Raw genomic sequence first — 26,960 nt, forward strand, 5'->3', positions numbered from 1 at the left:
CCTAATACTGTATCTGAAGTCTCTTTTATATAGACCTTAGTGGTCCCCTAATACTGTATCTGAAGTCTATTTTATATAGACCTTAGTGGTCCCCTAATACTGTATCTGAAGTCTATTTTATATAGACCTTAGTGGTCCCCTAATACTGTATCTGAAGTCTATTTTATATAGACCTTAGTGGTCCCCTAATACTGTAACTGAAGTCTCTTTCCTGAAATTCAGCCTTGAAAGTGGCACCGCGGCTTTTCTCGGGTGCTTATCACCGCTCAAGACGATTGCGATTGGTTTAAAGAAATGCCATTAAACCAGAGCACGTTTTCCTCCCATACCCGAATGCTATGTGGAGTAGCCAGACCCTCCTCCAGCACGCTTTGGAGGAGGGTCTGGCAAAGCGAGACTAGTGTGAAAGCAACCTAAAACTGTCATCAGAAAGACATGAGTACTGTACTCGCCAGTCATCAGAGAGTCGTTTTGTGTTGCCTCCCCCGTAGAACTGATTTAATACAAAGGACAGTGCATTACCGAGCAATGGTTGCATGGAATGCATAACAGTTTTTGGATTTTTAGAAAGTAATAAAATGTGTTTTCATAAAAAGTTATAATCGTATTTATTTACACACAAAAATGGGGTAGAATAACTACAGATTTTGAAGATTTGAAATGGTGTTTGGAAATTAGCTTTTTTTGTGAGCTACAAGATTCATTTTCAGGTACTTCCTTTCTGTTATGAACTATTCAAGAATGGTATGTATGCAAGTTCATGTTTTGTTGTACCTTTGATGTATGTTTTTAATATATAATAGTAATAATAGAGACCTCAGGATGAGTAGCTTCTGTTTAAGTGCCAATGGGGATCTCAATAAACTACAGTAACTAAAACAACTTCTACAATGGGTGCATTTGTACTATAAATATGAAAACTATATATAATATAAAACATGAAGTTCACTTTCCATTACAATACTTTGAAAACTGTCCAGCTAGTGATGGAAGAGATATTAAGATTTAAGATTTATTTATTTATATTAGGACAATGCACATTAATCAACATTTCTGTACATGCGCCAGTGTTAGCCAGTCAGCTAATTTTCAACTGTAGTCCTAGTTGCATGCATGTCTTTATGGTGGGAAGAAACCGGAGCACCCGGAGGAAAGCCATGCAAGCACGGGGAGAACATGCAAACTCCACACAGAAAGGCCTGGGACGACCTGGGTTCGAACCCAGAACCTTCTTGCTGTGAGGCAGAAGTGCTAACCACTGAGCCACCGTGCTGTTTTTTAAAGATTTTTGGGGGGGCATTTTAGGCCTTTATTTGTGACAGGACAGCTCAGATATGAAAGGGGAGAGAGAGGGGGAATGACATGCAGCAAAGGGCCACAGGTCGGAAAAGAACCTGCGGCCACTGAGTCGAGGACTGAGCCTCCGTACATGGGCGCATGCTCCACCAGGTGAGCTACCCAGGCACCCAGAGATATTGTTTTAATTGGCAGATAAGAGAGGAGAAAGACTAGGAACGTGTTCACAAGGAGCTCCTAGGGACGTCAGAGTGTATCGGCTGCAATGACACAATGCGTGGCACAAAATATGTACTAAACTTCTCTATTCAAAACACGCCGAAAGGTAACACCACTGCCGGGTCCCCACAGACTGTTAATAAGGTCTGAGGAGGTCAGTGAATGGTGAAGATTACACACAGTGACAGAAGAAAACTCATAGCATTTTGCACAAGGAGAGGCTATAGGCGATGATTTGACAGGTGGGGAGAAGAAGAGATGTTAATGATAAGAGGTGAAAGAACTAGCGACTATATCCCCCGGCTCGAGACGCCAGTCCAGGAAGGTACAGGTAGCCTAATAACCGGGTTATGATATGTTCTTGAGTATGTCAAACAGATCTTCAGAACAGAAGGCCATTCAAACCCAACATATGGTCCACATCACCAATTACCAAGGTGTGCGTCGACAGGGAGAAGATGAAGAGAGTGGTATCCACAGAGGGAGTTTAAATATGGACAGATGAGGAGACGGGGGACTTTTAGCCAATTTTGAGTATTGACCTCAGGTCAGACGGACCTATTTCACACAAAAATAATGGCTCAACGTTTCTCCCCAGCCTCCTTGTCTGAAACAGAGTTAGTGTGGCCAACTAAATTATTCAAACTTGAAAACTAAAATCATTATCTACATATGCTATTGCCTTGGGAGGAACTACCTATTGGCATACAAAAAGCAAGAATGTTATGTAGTAAAATGACTTTTTAAATCAAGAACATGCCCCCCTGTTTGTGACTTTAGGTTCCATGCATATCAAGCATTTTATATGTCCCATTTGATCTGTCTTCCAAGGAAATAAACCAGGTTTTACATCGCTGACACAGACACACTAAAAAGGTAAAAGTAAACAATATCTTCAACAGCAAACACTGAAAGGGCTTCTGACTATTCAAATGAACTAGGAAAATGGTCCTTGCCTACGCAAACATCACTGTCTTCAAAGATAGTAGAGGAAAAAACATCAGTATGCTGTAGTGGTGTCACGATTTCAATGTTAAAAAATGGGAAATTGATCGAAATGAGCTTTCGATTTCGACTACAAACATTTGGAAGCAGGATTGACAATCCCCCGAGTATTTGTTTTCTCTCTCCACACAGGGAAGCTTACCGGATGGTAGCAAGCTGCTATAGACACAGGGTAACATTAGCTTATCAGTAGCCAGCAGCTTGACTATTCCAGACATTATGGCCACTGCCGGAGTCAGAAGTTACAGAGAAACAACAGAAAATCTTCCGGCTTCACCGTCACCGGTGTGGTTACATTTTGCCTTCCCTGAGAATTTGGTAAACAGACAGTGAAGGTAAATCATTAGGGCTCCGACAGGACTCCATGGTGCCTTCAAGTACACGTCATTTAACTAATGGTGCATTCAATTACCGTGCTAAAAATAAAAACACTGAGAAACTCAAACTGTTGTTGCAAAGTAATCAGTTAACTGTTATCTGGTGGCTGTTATTGTGGCATTGCGGTCCCTGTTGAGAGAAAAAAAAAAAGTTTAAATTCGAAAATTGAATCTAATTGTGACCTTAAAATCAGTCAAGATCAAATCATGGATTTGGAAAACCTGCCTGGAAGGAACTAGGATTAGGCAATGGTTAGGGTTAGGTGCCTTGAAGTCGACGGTCGCAGCGCTGCCTTGAAGTCGACGTTGGGGGCTTAAAACACCATTGAGCGTAGAGGAGGACGGTAAAAAGCAGGAACAAGAAGGTTTGAAGATGAGGACGCGGTAGTAAGTATGTGATAAATAGGACGAAGCTAAATAAGTATAACAGTATAATTTAAAAAAAAATTAAACCTGCTTATGGAGGTTCAGAAAAATATAGAAGTGCTAATATGGATTCTTTCCTTTGCCAATATCCTCCAACTTCTACAGTGTTTCTTACTACAAAGTGTGTTGGAGTGGAAAGGCCCAGGCCTCCATGCTGATTTAGTCCCAGGAAGACCCAGATTAACCTATTAAAGCAATTTGTGAAATCAGGTCTAACAACAGACCGTCAGAGGTTTACTCATATGCGAAATAAGGTAACACAGAGTTTGAGACGGGCCAAAGCCAACTTTTTCATTAAAGTAATAGAGAACGCAAACGGCAATGGAAAATTAGTATGGCAAAATCTAAATAAACTGCTTGGCCGACAATTAAACAAAAACAATAAGGAAATGGAGCTGCAAATTAATGACTTGATTATTAAAGATCCCATTTCCATAGTCACTAATTTTAACAGTTTCTTTATAAATTCTGTGAAAGAGATTACGCAGCATTTTGCTTCATCTCTGTGTTCTGACAATGTTACTGATCCACATCAGTCTGTATTCGAAATCACTGAAATTTCATATTATGAAGTAACAAAAATTATTACCGGTATGAAAACTTCAAAAGCCCTTAATGCATTTGGCCTTAATACACACTTTTTGAAAGAGTACAAGGACCCTCTTGTACGTCCAATTACCCATCTTCTTAATATGTCCTTTAACCATTCTATAGTCCCTGCAGACTGGAAAGTGGCTGCAGTGACACCAATATTTAAATCAGGTGCTAAAACTGAAATGTCCATTTATAGACCTATCAGCATACTTCCCGTTATATCAAAAATAGCGGAGAAGTGGGTAGTGAGACTGTTGACGGCCTATCTGTAAAATGTCCAACCTTCATTACATCCATTACAATTTGGTTTTCGGACCCATCACTCCACAGATAGTGCCCTGTGTGTGTTAACAGAAAATATAAAAGGTTTGCTTGACAAGAGTTCCTGTGTCGGGGTTGTCTTCTTAGATTTGAAGAAAGCCTTTGACTCTGTAAACCATCAGATTTTATTATCCAGGTTGACTCAGGTTAACATCTCTGATCAAGCACTTGTATGGTTTAAATCCTATCTGTCTCACAGGAAACAGTACGTGGTAGTAGATGGTGTCAAAACTCCCTGTTTAGATTCTGGAGTTGGTGTCCCGCAGGGATCTATCCTTGGGCCAATTCTGTTCTCACTTTTTATCAATAACCTACCAAATTCATGTCCAAAGGTCTTCTCGCAGATTAAATGCGGATGACGCAGTGATTTACACTCAAGCGAAAAACATCCTACAAGCAGCTGCTGATCTCACAGATGCCCTATTCTATGTGCAGGACTGGCTCAAGGATTCATGCCTCACGTTGAACACCAGAAAAACTGTGTGCATGTATTTCTCAAAACGCCAGGTTGAAGTAACCAGATCCAATGTCTTTATGAATGGAGTGGAACTTGACGTGGTCTCAGAATTTAAATACCTTGGGGTAGTCCTTGATTCAACACTTTGTTTCAAAAGTCATGTAAAAAAACTAGCACAGGTAGTCAAATTTAATCTTCAAAATTTCCGACATATTTGAAATTATTTAACAATGGATGTTGCTAAAACATATTTTTATTCAATGATTATTTCTCATTTTGACTATTGCTTGACTACCTGGTCTCTTGCTTTCCCCACAACACTTGCAACCATGGAAAGTCTCTATAAAAAGGCATTAAAAACACTTGATAAAAAAACGCTATCCTACCACTATTGTCATGTTATAAAAAAACAGACTATTGGATTTTCGAAATATGATCAATTTGAAAATGGCCTGTTTGATATACAAGGTTCTACACTCCCTTGCTCCTCCACCATTGAATGATTTTATTAAATCTAAAGAAAATTTGCAGAGGACCACTCGAGCCTTTACTAGAGGAGACCTCATAATACCCCACAGGCGTACCACCTTCGGTCAGACGGTTCTGTCTGTCCGAGGTGGGAACCTGTGGAATAGTCTTCCTCTAACATTGAGAGAATGCCCTACATATAGCTCATTTAAAGCTCAGTTGAAAAAATGGCTGTGGGAAAACCAACGCTGTACACATTAGTGGGTATGTTGTATCCTTTTCTGAATTTCTTTACTTTGTAATGTATATATGGGTTTTTGAAGTTGAATGAATTTTTAAGTCTTATGTGAATATTGTTTATAGGGCTTTTGTTAATTTATTGATAAACAATGTACTTAGTGTAGTAAATTGTAATGTACAATTTATTATTTATTATGCAATGTTTTGAACGACGTACTTACTGTAGTAAATTGTAATGTAAATTTTATTATGCAATGTTTTGTGACCTGTATGATCTTAGTCCGTGGGACTACGGATGGAAATTAGCCCTTGGCTACAATCCGGCAGGTTTACATGCATGTATTCCATGTTTGTTTATTAACATGCACTGTCCCAATCAAATAAATATATAATAAATAAAAAATAAAAATAAACCCTAATTAATGCACATACAACTGTCTCGCACACAATTCCCATCTACCCCAGGTCACTTGCAGGCCCGGGCCAAGCATGCATGCACCAATTAATCCAATGGCTCGGGTCACAGTCTGCTCTCATTTCTAAAAGAGTCAATCAAATTCTGGGGATTCTCGTCCAGAGTTCTCAGTCCCAATACAGAATTCCCTTCAAAACGTGAAGTGTAAAGGCAGACAAACTAAGTACTGAAAATACCACTATTCCAGAAAAAAAAAAAAAAAAAAAAAAAACTCAAGTCATTGGTTTCACAACAAAAGGGTTAGGGTGAAAGCAACTACTCCCCAAATTCCTACCTTTCCACAATTCTGAAAATGTTCCCTTTGAGCCTGTGAAGACACAAACAATCTGTTGATTCAGTGGCAGAACCCTTTCCCCCTAAGCCGCTATTTGCTTTAGCGGCGATGACACAAGGGGAGGAATTTGAGCAATGCCTGTGTATCGTAGACTCATTTCCTCAGAGTGAGAGCCATCTCTCCAGACAGACAAGACAGCAGTGTGAAGTCTGGTTTATTCCTGCGCCTCTGGCTCCAGGTCAGACAGTGTCCTGCAGACATGTCGGTGGTGTTTCTATGGTTTTTCTATGGGTTACGCTGTCAATTCAGAGACATACACTCACATATGCAGACTGTTTCCTAACCATTTATTCATAACCTGTAGCAAACAAGCAATGGCATATAGCAAACATGGAAACACTTTCAATCAGCCACAAAACTATATTTTCCAATGATCTCATAAGACTCAACATGGATGAAAGCCCATCACGCATCACTTGTTTTTTTGTCTGAATTATAAGCGGCGGCCAATCATTGGCTATCAAGACAATAAATTTATGTGAAGACACCAACTATCTTCAAGCATGCCATACCCTAATCCGTGCTCTTTGCCTATAGGATTCCAAAGGGCTTACTGTCTCATTCGGCACAAATGGAAGTCTCTCCCAATTGTAGGGGATCAAAGTAGCCTCATAACTGCGCCGCTTTCAAGTAGAAAATGAAAAGCGTGAAAAGCCAGAGCACGCTCGCTCTGTGATGGGATCAACTCAAACTCAAGCGGCCTTGAGAAAACTTTGCTTGTTCAATATGGGGATCAATGCCAAGAATTACGGTGTCGCTTTGCCATGTGTGCTCACTCTCCCTTTCTTTCTGGCCCTCCTTGATATTTTCCACTGGTGTGTCAATGGCATGCCATTAACTTGCATGCTAGCAAAATGCTGTGTGTTTAAAGTGCTCATATTATGCTTTTTCCCTTACCTTTATTGTGTTATATTTCTTTTTTTGGGCATTGTTATAGGTTTACAACGTGAAAAAGCCCAAAGTCCACCCCAAAGGGACTTACCATCTCCAACAGAAAACACTGTTCACAAACTGCTCCAAACAGCTCTATTGTAGTCCAGCCTTTACTTCAGAGTCAAACGTGGTCACTTTGTAACACATGTTATAATGCTCACCTAGCTGCTAGCGTGGCACGCCCTCATACTCTGCTTCTGACTGGCTAGTAGTCCTTACCTAGGTACTGCGAATGTGCGACTCCCAACAAAGATGGGACACAAGTGCGATGCCTCACTTTGTAGCTAAAACAGAGAGCTCAACACACAGGGTGAAAAGAAGAGCTGCAGCAATGTGCAGTACAACAGAAATATGGTGTTTTTTGAAAAATTAAACCATGTCAGCCTATTCTGGTACAACCTCTAAACACAATTATGAACCTGAAAATGAGCATAATGTGACCACTTTAAAGTGCCTTGAAGTATGCTCGTTTTCTCAAGTGCTCCAAAAGTCAATGAAGAAATGGAATAGACTTTGCAAGCAGATTAGCAATCTTTGTACTTCATGGACGCCAGCCAAGACGCGTCAACCCGCTTCTTCTCTCCACTTGTGTCCTTTTTCAGCGGTTCGATTTAATGCAAGATATGTAAATTGCTTCTGAAAGTCACACGGGCTCGTTCGGGGACAAAAAGGCCCAAAAAAAGAAGAAGAGGAAAAAGAAACCTGTATCAGATGACATAGGGATATCAACATCTGAGATCTCCAGTGATGAAAGCAGTGGCGTATGGGGAGAGAAAGAGAAAGAGAGAGAGAGAGAGAGAGAGAGAGAGAGAGAGAGAGAGAGAGAGAGAGAGAGAGAGAGAGAGAGGCAACAGCAAGAGTGAAACAGGCTCTCTCCTAGTTATGCTGTTATAGTTTTATTATTAGTTTTAGACTCTTTCCATCTGTGTGCATCCTTGTCCCAGAAATGCTTGTTACTAACCTAGCTCTGGGGAGCTTATTCCCCAGAGTCCTTATGTGTTTCTTTTGCCCAGCATGTTTCCTTGGATTAGGGTGGCATCAAAATCATGGTTGCAGCTCCCGGTGGTCCTTCTCCACGCCCTGCTATGTCCTGTTACACCCCGCTACGCTCTGCTGTGCCTTGCTACGTCCTGCTACACCCTGCTACACTCTGCAGTGCCCTGCTACGCCTTGCTACGTCCTGTTACGCCCTGCTATGCTCTGCTGTGCCCTGCTACGTCCTGTTACGCCCTGCTACGCTCTGCTGTGCCCTGCTACGTCCTGTTACGCCCTGCAGTGCCCTGCTATGCCATGAACTACTACAGCTACTATTTCTGGTCATTGTTCCAGTATCTTTACCGTGACTATTATCGCCACTGTTCATCACACCCCCAACCGGCACTGTCAGACACCAAGAGCCTGGGTCTGTCCGAGGTTTCTCCCTAAAAGGGCGTTTTTCCTCGCCACTGTCGCACTAAATGCTTGCTCTTGGGGGAATTACTGGAATTCTTGGGTCTTTGTAAATTATAGAGTGTGGTCTAGACCTACTCTATCTGTAAAGTGTCCTGAGATAACTCTTGTTATGATTTGATACTATAAATAAAATTGAATTGACTAAGCAAATGAAATGATCCCAGGATGAGGTAGTTGGGGTTAAAAGGGATGAATGAACTTTAAAACCAAGTCAGCCCTCGGTTTTAATCCCATTACAAACTGTTAAAACGCCTGACTGAGCCTACCTTTAAAGGCTTTTGAAATACTTTGACCCAAGTGTTAGCGGTAAAAACCAAAGATGAATAGCCACATGCACAGGCAAGTGCACATCCACCCATATACACACCTGGCACCGCATTGTTCAATGGGTTGATCATTCACTCCGGTGCAACAAAAAAAAAAAAAAAAAATGACTGGAGAAAGAGAGGAGCAAGTTGGTAGAAGCAGCGTTTCAGAGATCTGAAAAGAGCCGGTTCTTTGGCAATTGGGCAGTAGCTCGAACAAGATCAAATAACAAGGACATTGGCTCGAGGGCTCAGCCACAAGGAAATATGTCATCTGATGTTATCAATACATGAATTATTAACATGAGAACTATTTGCAAAGTTAACTCCAAAGCTCCTCATCTAAAAACACTTTCAGACAGCAGCATTTTCTCAAAGATCACATAGCTTTGGTCATTGGTGGACTGTAACCAAGTGCATTTACTCAAGTACTGTACTTAAGCACACATTTTAAGTACTTGTCCTCTTACTTGGGTCTTTTTTCTTTGCATGCCACGTTCAACTTCTACTCCGATACGTTTCAGAGAAAAATATTGTACTTTTTACTCCGCAACATTAATCTGACAGCTTTAGTTACTAGTTCCTTTACAAATTAAGATTTTTGCACACAAAACACATGTAGTTTATAAAAGGCAAGGTTTTATTATAAATTAAACTACCCAACAATATAACGGCCTACAAGTCAAGCTGAAATGGTTAGCCCATTAAACACATCGTTTCCAGTTCCTAAAATATTTCTGCATTGAGTACTTTTACTTTTAATTCTTCAAGTACATTTTCCTGATGACACGTACATACTGCTACTTAAGTAACATTTTCAATGCGGGACTTTCACTTGTAACAGAGTATTTTTAAAGTGTGGCATTAATACTTTTACTTAAGTAAAAGATCAGAATACTTCTTCCACCCCTGGATTCTGTAAAGTTGGAAAGACAGGGCGCCCCCCCCCCCCCCCCCCACAACACCTGAGGAGAATCAGTCGCGGAGATTTGTCTTGTGTTTACATTTCTGTCTTGCCAGGGAAATGACAAATGGGCGTCAAAGCAGGCCGGAGCGCACGAGACGTCAGCCTTGCAGCTGTTCCTGTGTGCCTTAGTCCCGTCACTGTTTGTGTTCCCAGGAGAGGCGGACAAAGCGCTTCCAGGTCGCCCACTAACCTGCCGTCTCATTACCAAAGTTCATCCCGCTAGAACACAACGCTGACCTCTCATGCCAAAGGTTACTTAGGGAAAAGGAGGATGGGGAAAGGGGGGGGGAGCAGGGGGGATTAGGAGGAAAAAGAGGAGTGGGAAAGGTGAGCAAGGGTTAAGATTGAGAACACTCCTCCCATCTCACCTAGGATTGGATGATTCATCGAAAAGCAAGAACTTGAGAAATTCAGAACCCTTTAACCAACGTAACTTTCCCATGTCGGTTGTTTTGGGTTTTTTAAAATGTACTTTCCCCTTAAAAACATACTACCGCATGTGCAGTCACGTGACTCCGCCCAGTGCAGTCTGCAGCATGGAAGCAACATGGAGGAGAACTCAGTCAACCAAGCAACAGGGAGCCTCGGACCAAAGAAAAACGCAGTGTCCGTTTTTAGGAAACATTTGGGTTTTACTAAAGACAATCCCAAAGTAGTAAGTTCAGCCAAGAAAAGGTGACTGTTAGGTGGTTTCCGATTACCGTTGAGGTCACAGTCTTGACAGCGGCCGTTGCGGTTACGTTTAGACGACAAAAGAAAACCGTAGTAGAAGACAGTTCATTTTGGACACCAAAACGACTGGTTAAAGCTTTAGTGTGTAACTTTTTGATATTAATAAACATCCGTTACATTCAAGCCGTTGCCAAATGAGTTGCTACAAAGCTAATTAAGACTATCAGCTCCGCACAACTCTCTCTGGATTTCTCAGTATGGCTACGTTCAGGAGATTGTGAAGTCCGACAACTTTCGGAGTTTGCATTTGATTTGATTTGATTTATTGGGATCTCCATTAGCTGGGGCCGTAGCCACAGCTATTCTTCCTGGAGTCCACACACAACTTGTGCAACTATACATTAACGTGCATCATTACAATAAAAACAACCACCAAAAAACAACATTCAATACATCATTGAAAGAAAAACATCAATAATAACAAAAATAACAACATTCAACACAACACAAGACAACACCGGACCTAATTTAAATTATTCACAGACCGTAGAGATAAGAGTATAACATTGTTCACTAATAATATGACCAATCAAATCAAATGCACACAGAAAACCCTCAATGATCCTAACAGTATTCATTAGGTATTATCCAATCCAGAGTTCTGCTCAGCTAGGAGATGTTCTTTAAGTAATAATTTAAATTGAAGTTTTCTATTTTCTTGAATGACATGACTAGGCATTGCATTCCAATTAATCATGGCTCTATATATTACAGTGTTTTTACCTTTGTTTGTTCTTACTTTAGGTAATGTGAATTTACCCTCCATAGCATGCCTTGTGCTATAGTCATATTTATCAGAACTAAGACCAAGTTGCTGATACAACACCTTGGCTGTTTAGTCACTAAAATATTTCTGATAAAATTGAGCAACGAGGCAGTTAATCTGTTCCTTACAGTTAACCAGGATAAACAGCCATGCATTGCATCAACACTTGATCTGAGTGGGCACCTCAGTAAACAGTGTGCTGCTTTATTCTGAGCAATTTGCAATTTCTTCATAATTGATATGGCAGCACCTGACCAAACCCCAGAACAATAGTCCAAATGGGATAGGACAATCGTTTTAATGACGTTTCCCATTACCTTTTTATTGAGAAAATTTTAACATCTCCTTATAACTGAGAGACCTCTACCCATTTTTTCACCACCCCATGAATTTGTTGAGACCAGGATAATTTACTATCTACTATAACCCCAAGAAGCTTAGTCCTTTGTACCTGTTCAACTGCCTTGCCTTCAACACATACATTTAATTTAGGTTCACTAAACAACTGCTTTTTTGTCCCAAATACATAGCTTGTAGTTTTATATACATTAAGAACTAATTGAATTTGTTACCCATTCTAATGCTGACTGCAATTCCTCATTCAAGACACTAGTAAGCCCTTCAGCTGTAGATGCTGCCATATATATTGTTGAATCGTCAGCATACATTGCCATTTTTGCCTTTATTAAGGTTAAAGGTAATTCATTAGTAAATATAGAATAGAGTAATGGCCCCAAACAGCTTCCTTGTGGGATTCCACAGCTCACTGATTTTACCTCTGAAAAACTCCCATTAAAGTACACAGTCTGTGTCCTATTTGCTAAATAGCTTTCTAGCCAAAGTATTGCGCTTGAATCGAAACCATAACATTTTAATTTTTTTAATAACAAATTGTGATCAATGATATCAAAAGCCGCAGTGAAATCCAACAGCACAGCCCCCACTAACTTCTCATTTTCTATCTCTCTGTGCCAATCACCTGCCATTTGAGTAAGGGCTGTACCTGTTGAATATCCCACTCTGTACGCATGTTGATAATCTGTGTATAAATCATTTACTGAAAAATAACATTGTATTTGTTCATAAGCAATTTTCTCCATGATCTTACTTAAAGCCGGCAACAGGCTAATTGGTCGACTGTTTGGCCCACTAAATGGTAGAGTTGCATTCTTCGGTTTGCCACAAATTTGCCAACAATTTCAAAAGTTTTATATCCATATTATCCACACCTGATGGTTTGTCTTTACCACTAAGAAGCAACTTTTCCACATATTTTACATCCACTTTAGTAAATTCAAAAGTACATTTTTTTCCTGTCATAATTTGATCTCTAATCAATGTATATGATCGTATGTTAGATGTTTGGCACATTTTTTCCTTCAGTTTTTGCACTTTGTTGTTAAAATAGTTATTGAGGTGATTAGCAATATCCACAGGCTTGGTAAGAAATTGTCCTTCTGATTCAAGAAATGATGGACTAGATTTAAATGTACTGCCCATCATCTCATTAAGAATATTCCACATTTTCTTACTATCATGCTTTGCATTCCCAATTGCATTTTCGTAATACATTTTTTTTTTCTTTTTATTTAATTTAGTTACATAATTTCTTAGCTTGCGGTAAACTTGCCAATCCGATTCATAATTAGAGTTATTTGACATTTTCTTTGCTTGATCTCTCTGTGCCATACAATCCTTCAATTCCTCATCAATCCAAGAAGATCTCACATTTCGAACAGTTCTCTTTCTCACAGGTGCATGCTTATCCACCATCTCTACAAACAACTTATTAAAAGCCTCAACAGCATCATCTGGATCATCCATCCCCAACACACTGTCCCAACAAATATTTTGAACATCTTCTATGAAATGGTTCTCACTGAAGTTTTTATATGCTCTCTTAATAATAATTTGTGGTCCCGCTTTTGGGACTTTTGTTTTCCTTACTACAGCCACTACGTTGTGATCACTACATCCAATTGGCAAAGACATACCTTTGCTGCATTGTTCTGCTTGGTTAGTATATATGTGATCTATACAAGTTGCCGTTTTGGATCCATCCTTTTTTAAACATACTCGTGTTTAGTTATCACTTGTGTTAATCCACAGGCATCTGTGATAGTTTGAATCTTATTCTTAAGTGGACAATGTAAAGACATCCAATCAATATTTAAATCTCCAAGGAGATATATCTCATTAACATGATCACATACTCATCCATCCATCCATCCATCTTCGTCCGCTTATCCGGTGTCGGGTCGCAGGGGGAGCAGCTCCAGCAGGGGACCCTAAACTTCCCTTTCCCGAGCAACATTAACTAGCTCCGACTGGGGGATCCCGAGGCGTTCCCAGGCCAGGTTGGAGATATAATCCCTCCACCTAGTCCTGGGTGTTCCCCGAGGCCTACTCCCAGCTGGACGTGCCTGGAACACCTCCCTAGGGAGGCGCCCAGGGGGCATCCTTACCAGATGCCCGAACCACCTCAACTGGCTCCTTTCGACGCAAAGGAGCAGCGGCTCTACTCCGTGCTCCTCAGGATGACTGAGCTTCTCACCCTATCTCTAAGGGAGACGCCAGCCACCCTCCTGAGGAAACCCATTTCGGCCGCTTGTACCCTGGATCTCGTTCTTTCGGTCATGACCCAGCCTTCATGACCATAGGTGAGGGTAGGAATGAAAACTGACCGGTAGATCGAGAGCTTTGCCTTCTGGCTCAGCTCTCTTTCGTCACAACGGTGCGATAGATTGAATGTAATACCGCACCCGCTGCGCCGATTCTCCGACCAATCTCCCGCTCCATTGTCCCCTCACTCGCGAACAAAACCCCAAGGTACTTTAACTCCTTCACTTGGGGTAAGGACTCATTCCCTACCTGGAGAAGGCATTCCATCGGTTTCCTGCTGAGAACCATGGCCTCCGATTTAGAGGTGCTGATCCTCATCCCAACCGCTTCACACTCGGCTGCGAACCGATCCAGTGAGTGCTGAAGGTCACAGGCCGATGATGCCATCAGGACCACATCATCTGCAAAGAGCAGCGATGAGATCCCCAGCCCACCGAACTGCAACCCCTCTCCACCCCGATTACGCCTTGATATCCTGTCCTTAAATATTACAAACAGGATTGGTGACAAAGCGCAGCCCTGGCGGAGGCCAACCCTCACCTGAAACGAGTCCGACTTACTGCAGAGAACCCGTACACAGCTCTCACTTTGGTCGTTCAGAGATTGGATGGCCCTGAGTAGAGACCCCCTCACCCCATACTCCCGCAGCACCTCCCACAGGATCTCCCGGGGGACCCGGTCATACGCCTTCTCCAAATCCACAAAACACATGTAGACCGGTTGGGCATACTCCTAGGCTCCCTCCAGGATCCTTGCGAGAGTGAAGAGCTGGTCCGTTGTTCCACGACCAGGACGGAATCCGCATTGTTCTTCCTCAACCCGAGGTTCGACTATCGGCCAAACCCTCCTTTCCAGCACCTTGGAGTAGACTTTACCAGGGAGGCTGAGAAGTGTGATACCCCTGTAATTGACACACACCCTCTGGTCCCCCTTTTTAAAAAGGGGAACCACCACCCCAGTCTGCCACTCCTTTGGCACTGCTCCAGACTTCCACGCAATGTTGAAGAGTCGTGTCAACCAGGACAGCCCCTCCACACCCAGAGCCTTGAGCATTTCTGGACGGATCTCATCAATCCCAGGGGCTTTGCCACTGTGGAGTTGTTTGACTACATCAGTGACTTCCACCTGGGAAATTGACAATGATCCCCCATCATCCTCCAGCTCTGCCTCTAACATAGAGGGCGTATTAGTCGGATTCAGGAGTTCCTCAAAGTGCTCCTTCCACCGCCCTATTAACTCCTCAGTTGAGGTCAACAGTGTCCCATCCTTACTGTCCACAGCTTGGATGGTTCCCCGCTTCCCCCTCCTGAGGTGGCGAACAGTTTTCCAGAAGCACTTTGGTGCTGACCGAAAGTCCTTCTCCATGTCTTCTCCAAACTTCTCCCACACCCGCTGCTTTGCCTCTTTCACGGCAGAGGCTGCAGCCCTTCGGGCCCTTCGGTACCCTGCAACTGCCTCCGGAGTCCTCTGGGATAACATATCCCGGAAAGACTCCTTCTTCAGTCGGGCGGCTTCCCTGACCACCGGTGTCCACCACGGTGTTTGTGGGTTACCGCCCCTTGAGGCACCTAAGACCCTAAGACCACAGCTCCTCGCCGCAGCTTCAGCAATGGAAACTTTGAACATTGTCCACTCGGGTTCAATGCCCCCAGCCTCCACAGGGATGCACGAAAAGATCCGCCGGAGGTGTGAGTTGAAAGTCTGTCGGACAGGGGCCTCCTCCAGACGTTCCCAATTTACCCGCACTACACGTTTGGGCTTACCAGGTCTGTCCAGAGTCTTCCCCCACCCCCTGACCCAACTCACCACCAGATGGTGATCGGTTGACAGCTCTGCCCCTCTCTTTACCCAAGTGTCCAAAACATACGGCCTCAGATCAGATGAAACGATTATAAAATCGATCATTGACCTTTGGCCTAGGGTGCCCTGGTACCAGGTACACTTATGAGCATCCCTATGTTCGAACATGGTGTTCGTTATAGACAATCCATGACTAGCACAGAAGTCCAACAACAAACAACCACTCTGGTTTAGATCAGGGAGGCCGTTCCTCCCAATCACGCCTCTCCAGGTGTCTCCATCATTGCCCATGTGTGCGTTGAAGTCCCCCAGCAGAACAATGGAGTCCCCCACTGGCGCCCCATGCAGGACTCCACTCAAGGTCTCCAAGAAGGCCGAATACTCCGAACTCCTGTTTGGTGCATATGCACAAACAACAGTCAGAGTTTTCCCCCCCACAACCCGCAGGCGTAGGGAGGCGACCCTCTCGTCCACCGGGGTAAACTCCAACGTAGCGGCGCTCAGCCGGGGGCTTGTGAGTATCCCCACACCCGCCCGGCGCCTCACACCCTGGGCAACTCCGGAGAAGAAAAGAGTCCAACCCCTATCCAGGAGTACGGTTCCAGAACCAAGACTGTGCGTAGAGGTAAGCCCCACCAGATCTAACCGGTAGCGCTCCACCTCCCGCACCAGTTCCGGCTCCTTCCCCCACAGAGAGGTGACGTTCCACGTCCCCAGAGCCAGCGTCTGCCGCACGGGTCTGGTCCGTCGAGGCCCCTGACCTTCACTGCCACCCATGTGGCAGCGCACCCGACCCCAGCGGTTCCTCCCACAGGTGGTGGGCCCATACTGCATCTATCATATCACACAATTTATCTAGATCAATCAGAATTTGCATTAGGTGGTCTATAACAGCAGCCCACTAATAAAGGCTTCAAATGGGGGATATGAACTTGAATCCATAATGCTTCTATTTCTGCTGACATTAAGTCTATCCTTATTTTCACAGGCATATGATTTTGGACATAGATAGCCACCCCACCTATTTGCATTTCTGTCTTTCCTATATATATTATATCCTTGAATACTTATTTCAGCATCTTTAAATGAAAAATCCAGATGAGTCTCTGTTATTGCTAAGACCTGTATGTTGCCTTCTGTTAGGATATTTGAGATATCAATTATTTTATTTCTTAGACTGCATATATTAATGTGAGCTACCTTCAGCCCCTTCCTGGGCAGTTTAATAGATGTCATTATACAAACTCAATTTATATTATCCATTTATTGACTGGTCCATCTTAAATTCCTATCTCTACAACCATCCTTCAAATTACTCCTAGGTCCAAACATACATACCAACAAAAACAAAAAAAACATCCCACTAAAACCTCAGCCCACATTAAACATCCCATTCCCCCATAGTACCAATTGTTTATATTTATCAAATATATATATATATATATATATATATATATATATATATATATATATATATATATATATATATATATATATATATCCCGACCCTCATCATCCCGAAAAATAAAATAAAACACTGAAACACTCTCCTTGTCATTAAATTGTTTCAGTGCGCCTGATACGCAATCTTCTCTAGGATTCAGCAGCTCTATGTGGTCATGTGACTAAATCACTGAGCCACTAATGTTAACCATCTTGGTCACATGACCAGAAGCTTACAATCAAAACAATGTTCTTCGTGGCTGCTGTAGCCCTCTAAACTGATCATAAAAAGTAAAATACAAAATAATCAAAGGTAACAAAGAAGAGGGTCGTATTTCCGGAATAATCTTCTCCGTTCAATTTTGTTTAATTGGACATCTTCAACGTCAGCTTATAATTTGGTTATTCATTTCATTTCTACTCAACTCTGGATCCTGTCGTTTTAAGAAAGTCCTCCAACTTTACTGGATCATCAAAGAAGTTATGTTCATGCCCTTTGGATACTTTTATAGTCGCCGGATAAATTAAGAAGGCAAGGAATCCCGCATGACGAGCCTTTTCCATTGAGGCATAGCAGGATTTACGCCGACTTCTGGTCGTCATGCTGTAATCCGCGGTGAAATGGACCTCCTTCCCCTCCATGTTCAGTGGTGAGTTTCTTGCGGTTTTTAAGATAAGATCTCGATCAATGTACCTTAAACACACAAAAATCAGCACTCTCGGCTTAGAGGTGGTGTTTCCCCGAGGGGGTCCAATGCGACGTGCTCTCATGATCTCTGGTGGGGCATCTTTCAGTGTGGGAAACCATAAAGACAACTGCTTGTTGAGATATTGTGTGGCATTGGGGCCCTCTTTTACCTCTGGAAGGCCATGAACACATACGTTATTTCTCCTACTTCTGTCTTCAAGATCCGCTAACTTTGCTTCTACTGCCGTTAGTGATTTTGCCAGAGAACCAGATGAGCGCTCCACCTTCTGTGTGCGCTTCATTAAGGTCACATAGTCCATTCGTAGTGCTCCAGTTTCTTTTTTGAGTAATAATACATCTGACTGTAGTATATCAAGACGTTTGTCAAGGCTGGCAAATCTCTCCTTAGCAATGTCCGTTAATAACGCGTTTAACTGACAGCACTTTAAATAATCATAAATAGTTCATTGTGTGTTTCCTTCAATATCCTACCTTTAATAGCTGAGCATATTTACAGTACAAACCTTGTCAGTGAACTATGCGGGCCAAAAAACCCGAAAACAAACAGCAAGAAAATAATCGTGCATTAATTGTGATTTTGATTTTAGGTCATATCATCTAGCCCTAATCTCATGCCTCACTTTCATTTCATTTCATCATCCATTATGGGACTACTTTTCCCAGGATTGACGCACTTGTGTCACAAACTACTTGGACTTCCTTGAGACACGTCTTGAGGCCAAAACAAGCATATAATAATCTGATTTAAATTCTCCAAATAAGGCCTCTTAAAAGGTTCCAATGTGGTTATTTTCTTCTATCACTCCTTCCCATTTCCAGGTTAAGCGTTTGACATTTGGCACAGGCCGGGGTGAATGCCTATAGATGGCATTGCTCTTAGATCACAGCAAGCTCATTAGCTCTGGCCTGCTGTTGCGTTCACTCAAACCAGACCAAAGACGTGATCGGGTGGAAATTCAAAGTGGGTGGGAGGAGGAGGAGGGGGGGGGGGGGGGGGGGGTGCAAGGGAACAGATATGTTTCCTTGGATAAGGCAGAGCCTAATAATGATTTCCTGTATTTAGCCTGGAAAACAAAACCGAGAGGCACCATGGACGATGGTGCAAACACAAGTAGAGTGCTGTAATGCCTTCGATGCAATGTGATCCATCTCTAAGGTTATATGTACTGTATAGTGGACATGAGTGTGATGGGGTTGGGTGTACGTCGGAGGGTTACAACATCTGGATCTTGTAGTACATGCCTTTGGAGAGTCTGACGATTTCTCGATTGAGCAACTGCCCACTCGGTCCATTCGACGCTGCTCCTTCCCTCTCTTGTTTGCTTCTTCCTCCATCCTCCATCCTTTACCCCTCTCCTTCAGGACCATGTGAAAACTCCCAATTACCAGAAACATGAGAACGGCTGGACACGAACGTGGAATATGCAAAACACAGGAGCCCTTAACAAGGGCCGTGCTGAAAAGTGATTGAATGTGTCAGCAGGTCGTAAAAAAGGCCCCCTCAAGATCAGTGTAATTATGAAAGCTTTACGTGGAGGACTTTCCGGACTGGGGAGTGACCGGCGACAGGAGGAGGAGGAGGAGGAGGAGGAAGGGGGAGTGCTGCCAGCATTATGTTCCACCAACAGAAACCTCTTTTCTTAACCCAACAAGTGGAGAACAAGCAAAGGACTTCCAGCTGCCTTCCATCAGCAGCTATAATAGACCAGGGGAAAGAAAGACGGGACGGAAGAAAAGAGGTTTGTAACACCTGCAGCAGGGTGCCAGCAAACATTCCTTGGTCCTCCGGCCCCTTGGTGATGCACTCAATAAATCCTCGTGATTAGCTACAGTAGCGGGCCTAAGTGGCACTTAAATCAAACCCCAAAGGGGAAGTTGTTGTGACCTCCGAGCTTTGGAAATGTGATTTAGGCCCCAGTGATTATTACAAAAACAAAGCTAGTTCTGTTTCTCAAATAAGAGAGCATGGAAGGAGGAAGAAGGGTGTGATGTGAAGGAGAAGTGAGCGAGACAGCAGGTTTGCAATAATAAGATGTTATTTGAAGATATTCATGAGAATCAACTCCCTGTTTTTAAGCTATTAAGGTAACTTCAACTAATGTGCTTCAGTATTCTGGGAATACTTCACACCAATACAAGACACAGATGTGCATATAGGAGCTAAGCCAATGTTTTCATATTGTGATTGTGAAAACTGTACAGTCTGTGGCGTCTGCTTTTGCTCCAACATCTAAATGCGCACCGACGCATTTATCATATTTTCAAAAGCTTCTCCCACTGGACAGCGTCTCCAAAAAAGTGACAGCCAAGATGGGAGAGGGGGTGTAAGCTGTAAATCAGACTCAAAGCAATGTCACTGAAATATCCACCGATCCACCGTAATTGACATAAACATTAACCTGAACCACAGTTTAATAAATGAGAATGTGACTGACCCCTGAGACAAAAAAAAAGAAAAAATAAACTCCACAATTCACAATTAGGTCCACTAAATTAAGCAGCAGGCCTGACTGCAGCACAGAGTCTCCAGAGGTCTATAAACCTGCTGCGCTTACGGTAACAGAAGGGATGGCACAGCTCTGGTCCGCCCTGCCAGAGTATTGTTGACAGCTGACGTAGACCAGACCCAGCTGCACTCTTTGACTCGCAGGAGAGCAAACTGCATTTCTACATACAATCTGTCAGTAGGATTAAGGCCCTGACACACCCAAGAAATAGCAAGAAATAGGCTGAATATGTCGGGGGTTTAATCGAAAATGGTCCGTTTGAAAGATTTTGATCAGATTGAGATAGGAGTTTGTCAGGTCCATCCCGGCCTGTTATTTCCGGTGAGTGTTGTGACATAAGTGCACTGACTTGCCATTGAGTCCGACTGCCCGCTTCCCAATTCAACAAGTCAAATCGGCCAAAATGGACGCTGATGGCCCCTCCAACTGACGACGGCACGGAACACACCGAACCGACTCGAGTCACTGACCTCGCCAGACTGTCAGACGGCCGATTATTTGGGGTTGGTGAGTCAGCGCCTTTACGCTCCAACATCAGTAACATACCACTACTCCTCCTAGACCCTAGCAAGGGTAATTTACAATCATTTTTTCTTGTGACAAAATATATACCAAGTGATAGCTATGAGGCAGTAGATTTCACTGGACATTTCACTCTGTGTTTTCTCTACCTCAAACCACAAACAATAGCAGTTATAATGAGATTGCAAAGAGGCTCACACACCTTTTCTTAAAAAATTAGCTATAGTAAAGTTAGTCGGACCAGTTTGGGCCAACTGTGCTACGCTATCAAGATTCATTTATTTGTCATAGTTCCTTGTGTACTTACATACATAAAGAAAAGACCAGCGACTTGCAGTGCAATAGGAAAAGACAACAATCATACAGACGTAGGTAAGAATACATAAACTAAAATATATAAAAAGAGTCAGGGCCTTTAGACTCTTACGTGTTCCAATTACATCCTCTATAGCAGTGTTTCTCAGAGTTTCTACCCAAAATGTTTGGTGCTGGTCCGGGGGTACTGGAATAAAAAGATATTTCGATGGGGCTACGTTATTGAAGAACCACTGCTCTATTAGCATACTAAATCCAACCATGTTTTCATGATAATACGAAAGTCTACTAAGTTGTAACATAAGTTATAAAATCATAAGTTACAACTTACAACTTGTAACATAAGTTACAACTTAGTACTTAGTGCCTTACAGGGCTCGACATTAAGGCTTGTCCGCTTGTCCGGGACAAGTGGATTGTTTGTAGGGCAAGAGGAAGAGAAATTTACTTGTCCCAATGGACAAGTTAAAACTCAAACTAAAATGCCATTTTAGTTCATGTCATGTGCCACTCATTACGTCTATGTTACCGATTTGAAACGATAATTTCTTTCCCCCGCAAACCCGGTCAGCGGACCACTAACCTTAGACCCAGACCGCTGTTCAGCTCGTTCTTTGGAAGCAATGCAGCATGAAAGCACGGTGAACCTGCCGGTGTTAGTTAGCTAACGTTAGCTTGCTAACTCCGCCTTAACGTTACCTCCTCGCCACATCGTTGACAGAAAAGGAGAGACCCGGTGCTAATACGGCACCGGTGCCTTAACAACCGTTATCTACCGGACCGAATTGCAACGCGGTGCCACTGAAATGCCTGCGCTTCTCTCGGATGCTCCGAAAACGGACGTTAGAGGCAACCTAAACATCGCCGCATGTTACGCTAGTTAACACTACACTCAACAGCAAGTAACGTTAGCCTATCGTTAGCTAGCAGCTGGAGTAAACAGTTAAAATGCTGAAAGCTAAACTGTGTAAAAGTGTGTCTGTATTTCACTGGAGAGGAACATATGACAGTGTGCCGCTGCTGTCGTCTGAAAAACACAGATGTTGCGTTCACTTGAAATTCGCCCCGCCAGCGTCGTGCTGCATTCAAAGTTGTTGTAAAATACCCTTTTTCCTATCCAGTGGTTGTTTTTGTCGTTTAACAGGAACTTACTGGTGAAATAAGTTATTTTTATAAGTTATTGTTGTTACATTTTTAATAAATCATTTAATTTTTCCTTAGCAATAAACAAGCCGTTCTATAATGTCGGTTTTTTTGCTCCTTTTTGAACAAAAATAATAAAAAAAATATGCAGATTAAATATCAGGTAATAATCAACTGTAAAGTAGCTACACCTTTTTAAAAGGATCCTTTCGGTAAATCAGCCTCTGCCGGGTAGAAATTTGTGAAATTGTATAAAAAAGTTAACACCAACATTTAGTGGCAAATTCCATTGTTATGTCTAAAAAATTATTTTAGATATAGTAGAAGTTCAAGTCACCACTACCTCTGGTCAAAATATTGATTTAGTATCTCAGAATATAAACTAAGAATCTCAAAGTAATGAGAAAATGTCAAATATTGACTTAGAATCTCAATATATTGGCTTAGTATCTCAATATATTAATTTATCTCAAAATATTGACTTAGTATCTCAATATTGACTTAATATCTCACTATAGTAGTGTCAAACTGTAAGTAAGTTGGTGTTATATATTGTTCAGTATCTCAATATATTGATTTATCTCAAAATATTGACTTAGTATCTAAATATATTGACTTATCCAAAATATTGACTTAGTATCTCAATATATTGCCTTAATATCTCACTATATTGATTTAACTCAAAATATTGACTTAGTATCTCAATATATTGACTTAGTAACTCAGAATATTGACAAAGAATCTCAAACCAATAAGAACACTTAAAATATTGACTTACAATCTCAATATATTGACTCAATATCTCAAAGTATCAACTTAGTATCTCAATATATTGACTAAGTAACTTAGAATATTGACTAGGAATCTGAAAGTAATGACAAACTTTAAAATATTGAATTAGAATCTCAATATATTAACTTCTGCACACCGGCGTGCAACATATTACTTTGTATTATGGAGTCTGGAGATCCTTTTTTCTTGTTGAAGGAGAAATCTATTGTTGGGGCACGTTTGTTTCTACTGTTTCAACAGAATTGTATTAATGTTGATAGTGTTTGGATGCTTTCAATGGTTTGTTCAAATTCTGCATTAGCAAAACACAATTTTTTTTATAAAATGATGAATCTTTACCCCGGACAAGTGACTTTTATGCATGGACAAGTGAAACGTAAATGTACTTGTCCGAAGGACAAGTGCCTCAAAAAGTTAATGTCAAGCCCTGCCTTACCTTGTCAGCTACGGACAAGTTGTTTAGAAACACATAACCGGAGAGAAACAGGACAGCAGAATAGGTGGAGTAATGTGGAGTCATTGGAAAGAACACAACACAGGGAACAATCGGAAAACCTCCACCCTTCATTTTAAAACACTCAAGTAAAAAAGGTACAAAAAGTATGTGTTCACATACAAAACCTGCAAGGAGAGGAACACAAGAACAGCGACACAATCTTGCACGCACACACACACACACACACACACACGCATCTGTCGTCAAACAGTACACGGTGAAAAGCCCTTGGGATGGCCGTGACAGCTGAGGGCTTCCTGTTAGAGGGCTCATGTCTGCGCTGGCAGCCAAGGACCGTCAAGAGCAGAGTCCTACAGGCTGACGTAAGGCTTGCCAAGAGTTGTGTGCATTCATCTGTACATGTATGGGCTCTCGTGCTTTCAAGGAGGGAGCTATCTGGCTTCAAGCCCCGTGTCCTAATAGGCCTTGGTTTCTTAAGACGACAGGAAACAACTAACTGGTCTTTAGTTAGGAAACTCACAAAGCCCCTTTTTATAAGGAGAAAGAGAGTCATCGTTTAAGTTTCTTTGTATTTTTTTTTTTTTTGCTAATCTTCAAATTCAATTGACACAAAAAAAAAACAATAAGTCCAACCTAAAGCTATACCCATTTAATTAAAGCTATTTGATATTCGATGATCCAAAAAGTTGATGTCTGGCAGGTCTCCAGGAATAGGGAAACATTATCATACAGGACAGTAAAAATACTGTTTCCAGTAAAAGCAGTTTGTTTGGAAAAAACAAAAAATTCAAAATGAAGTGCACACATTGTTGCAATGTGTGAAAAATAAATAAATAATTGAAATAAAATCTGAGTTAATACCATACATCATCTGTGTCTACCATGCCTTGAACCCAAACACTAGCCACATATCTAGTAAAGCTTTGTGGCATTGAATCAGGTCATTGAGAAGAAAAATAGCACTTTTCTCTCTGTGGTCTGTCTTTCTTCTTGTCAAGACAGGTCTAAAACAAAAACACCTAAATAAAAATAAACGCTTTTTTTATTTTTGGCAAAAGTGAAACCGCTAAGTACGTGTTGTCGTTTTTTTCCTTTGAATTTGGCACATTACCTGTTGGAGCTAAGATATGAGATTCTGATGCAGAGATAAACGGGTGAAAAACAGGACTTGATCATTTATTTTGCGACGCCATGTTGCACATGTTGGACTGAGGAAGCACATGAGCAGCTGACACAGGCAACTGATGAAACTATGGCTAGGACATTTGACACTGATGGACAACTAGATACGATAGGATGAGTCAATGAATTGATTATGTGAACGACAGAAAATGATTCGGAACCTATTTTGATAATCTATTCATCACTTAAAGTGCTCATATTTTGCTTTTTGTTTTTTTTTCTCCTTTCCTTTATTGTGTTATATATCTTTTTTGTGAATGTTATAGGTTTACAAAGTGAAAAAGCCCAAAGTCCACCCCAAAGGGACTTACCATCTCCAACAGAAAACTCTGTTCACCAACTGCTCCAAACAGCTCTATTGTAGTCCAGCCTTTACTTCAGAGACCAACGTGGGTCACTTTGTAACACATGTTATAATGCTCGCCTAGCTACTAGCATGGCACGCCCTCATACTCTGCTTCTGACTGGCTAGTTGTCCTTACCTAGGTACTGCGCATGTGCGACTCCCAACAAAGATGGTACAGAAGTGAGATGTCTCACTCTGTAGCTAAAACAGAGAGCTCAACACACAGGGTGAAAAGAGGAGCTGCAGTAATGTAGCCTAGAAAACTAGACGAACCCTTGCCGACCGGATACGGCAAAAGTTTAATCTATCAACTAGCGTTGCTTTGGTTGGCTATGAGTGCAGAGGAAATATGAAAGACAACCGTTTATCCCGCCCCTCGGTTTGAGCCCTGCCAATGGTGAGTTCCCAGACCCAACATCTTGATGTGGCTCAGGCTAGCAGCAATGTGTAGTACCACAAAAATATGGTGTTTTTTGAAAATGAAACCATGTAAACCTATTCTGATATAACCTCTAAATACAATTATGAACCTGAAAATGAACATAATATGAGCACTTTAAAAAAGGCAGGCCAATTACTTAATGTCCTATGGTCCTGTGATAAGGTCCAGAAATTCTGGACCGGTATACATGATAACCTATGTCTGACTGTAGGGAACAAGGTTCCAGCCCAAGATTATTTGTTCTGGGAGATGGGTTAATCCAAATCGGGATGGATAAGCACATAAGAAGCTGTCCAGACTAGTTTGATGATAGACTAGGGATAGACTGATTATCGGGCCGTTTTTTTTTTTTTTTTTTTTTGGCAGTTTGCAGATTATCTGTATCAGCGTTTTATTTACCTGATAACTGATAAAGTTAATTAATTAAAAGTGTGCTACGGTTGCCTGGGTAGCTCACGTGGTAGAGCCCGCTCATATATAGAGGTTTTCTCCTCGATGCAGCGACTGTGTGTACAACTCTCCTATAAAAATAAAGGCCTAAAAATGCCCCAAAAGAATCATCTTTAAAAAAAATAGTGTGATACTTTGAGTCGGCTACAGCTCTGTGTTTGTCCATCTGCTCCCTCCCCACTGAGTCTGACCTCATGTCCCGCCCACAACACTATCAGACTATCTTTTACTGGGCGTTTCTAATTTATTAAATAATTGCTTAAAGCATCTAAACAACAACTTTTGCGTTGGAGTTTTGTAACATTCCAAAACCTTAATTTTGACTTAAAGATTTTCATTTTCACTGTATATGCATATTGGTTCCAAATATCAGTTATCGGTTTTATTAAGTACTAATTATCAGTATCAGCCTTGAAAAAAAAAAAAAAAAAAAAAAACTGTATTATTTTAAAGGGATGGAAGAATGAAGGGGTGCCGTCAACCCAGGAGTGGGCGTGTGAGATGGCTAGGGTGGGGGCGCTTGAAAAAAAAGACGCGTACGATGGGCTTATGGTCATTTACACATATGTTTATTTGGTTCATTGTCTATTTTGTCATTACTTTGTTGAATGGTCTGATATTGTAGTCACTGTCATGTTGCAAATTGTACATTTTGTGTGTTGTGTTACAAATAAGTAAATTAAGTGATAATCACAAAAAATAAATAAATAAATGCTTTCCATAAACCTGAATTGAAGATCTTTGGATTTTTGGACTGTTGATCACATAAAACAAGATACATATTAAACAAACAAAAAAAAGGCATGAAAGGAAAAGAATGAGGAGAAGTGGAAACTGCAATAAAACAAAGAAATGAACCGTAC

The 26,960-nt window shown here is 41.7% G+C and overlaps 1 protein-coding gene across 1 annotated transcript in view; it reads right to left on the reverse strand.

Moving 5' to 3' along the window:
• Positions 1-26,960, reverse strand: part of disp1 (dispatched homolog 1 (Drosophila)) — a 134,261-nt gene that overhangs the window by 83,755 nt on the left and 23,546 nt on the right.

Source organism: Perca flavescens, chromosome 18 (assembly GCF_004354835.1).
Source record: "Perca flavescens isolate YP-PL-M2 chromosome 18, PFLA_1.0, whole genome shotgun sequence".
In the NCBI taxonomy this organism is placed as follows: domain Eukaryota; kingdom Metazoa; phylum Chordata; class Actinopteri; order Perciformes; family Percidae; genus Perca; species Perca flavescens.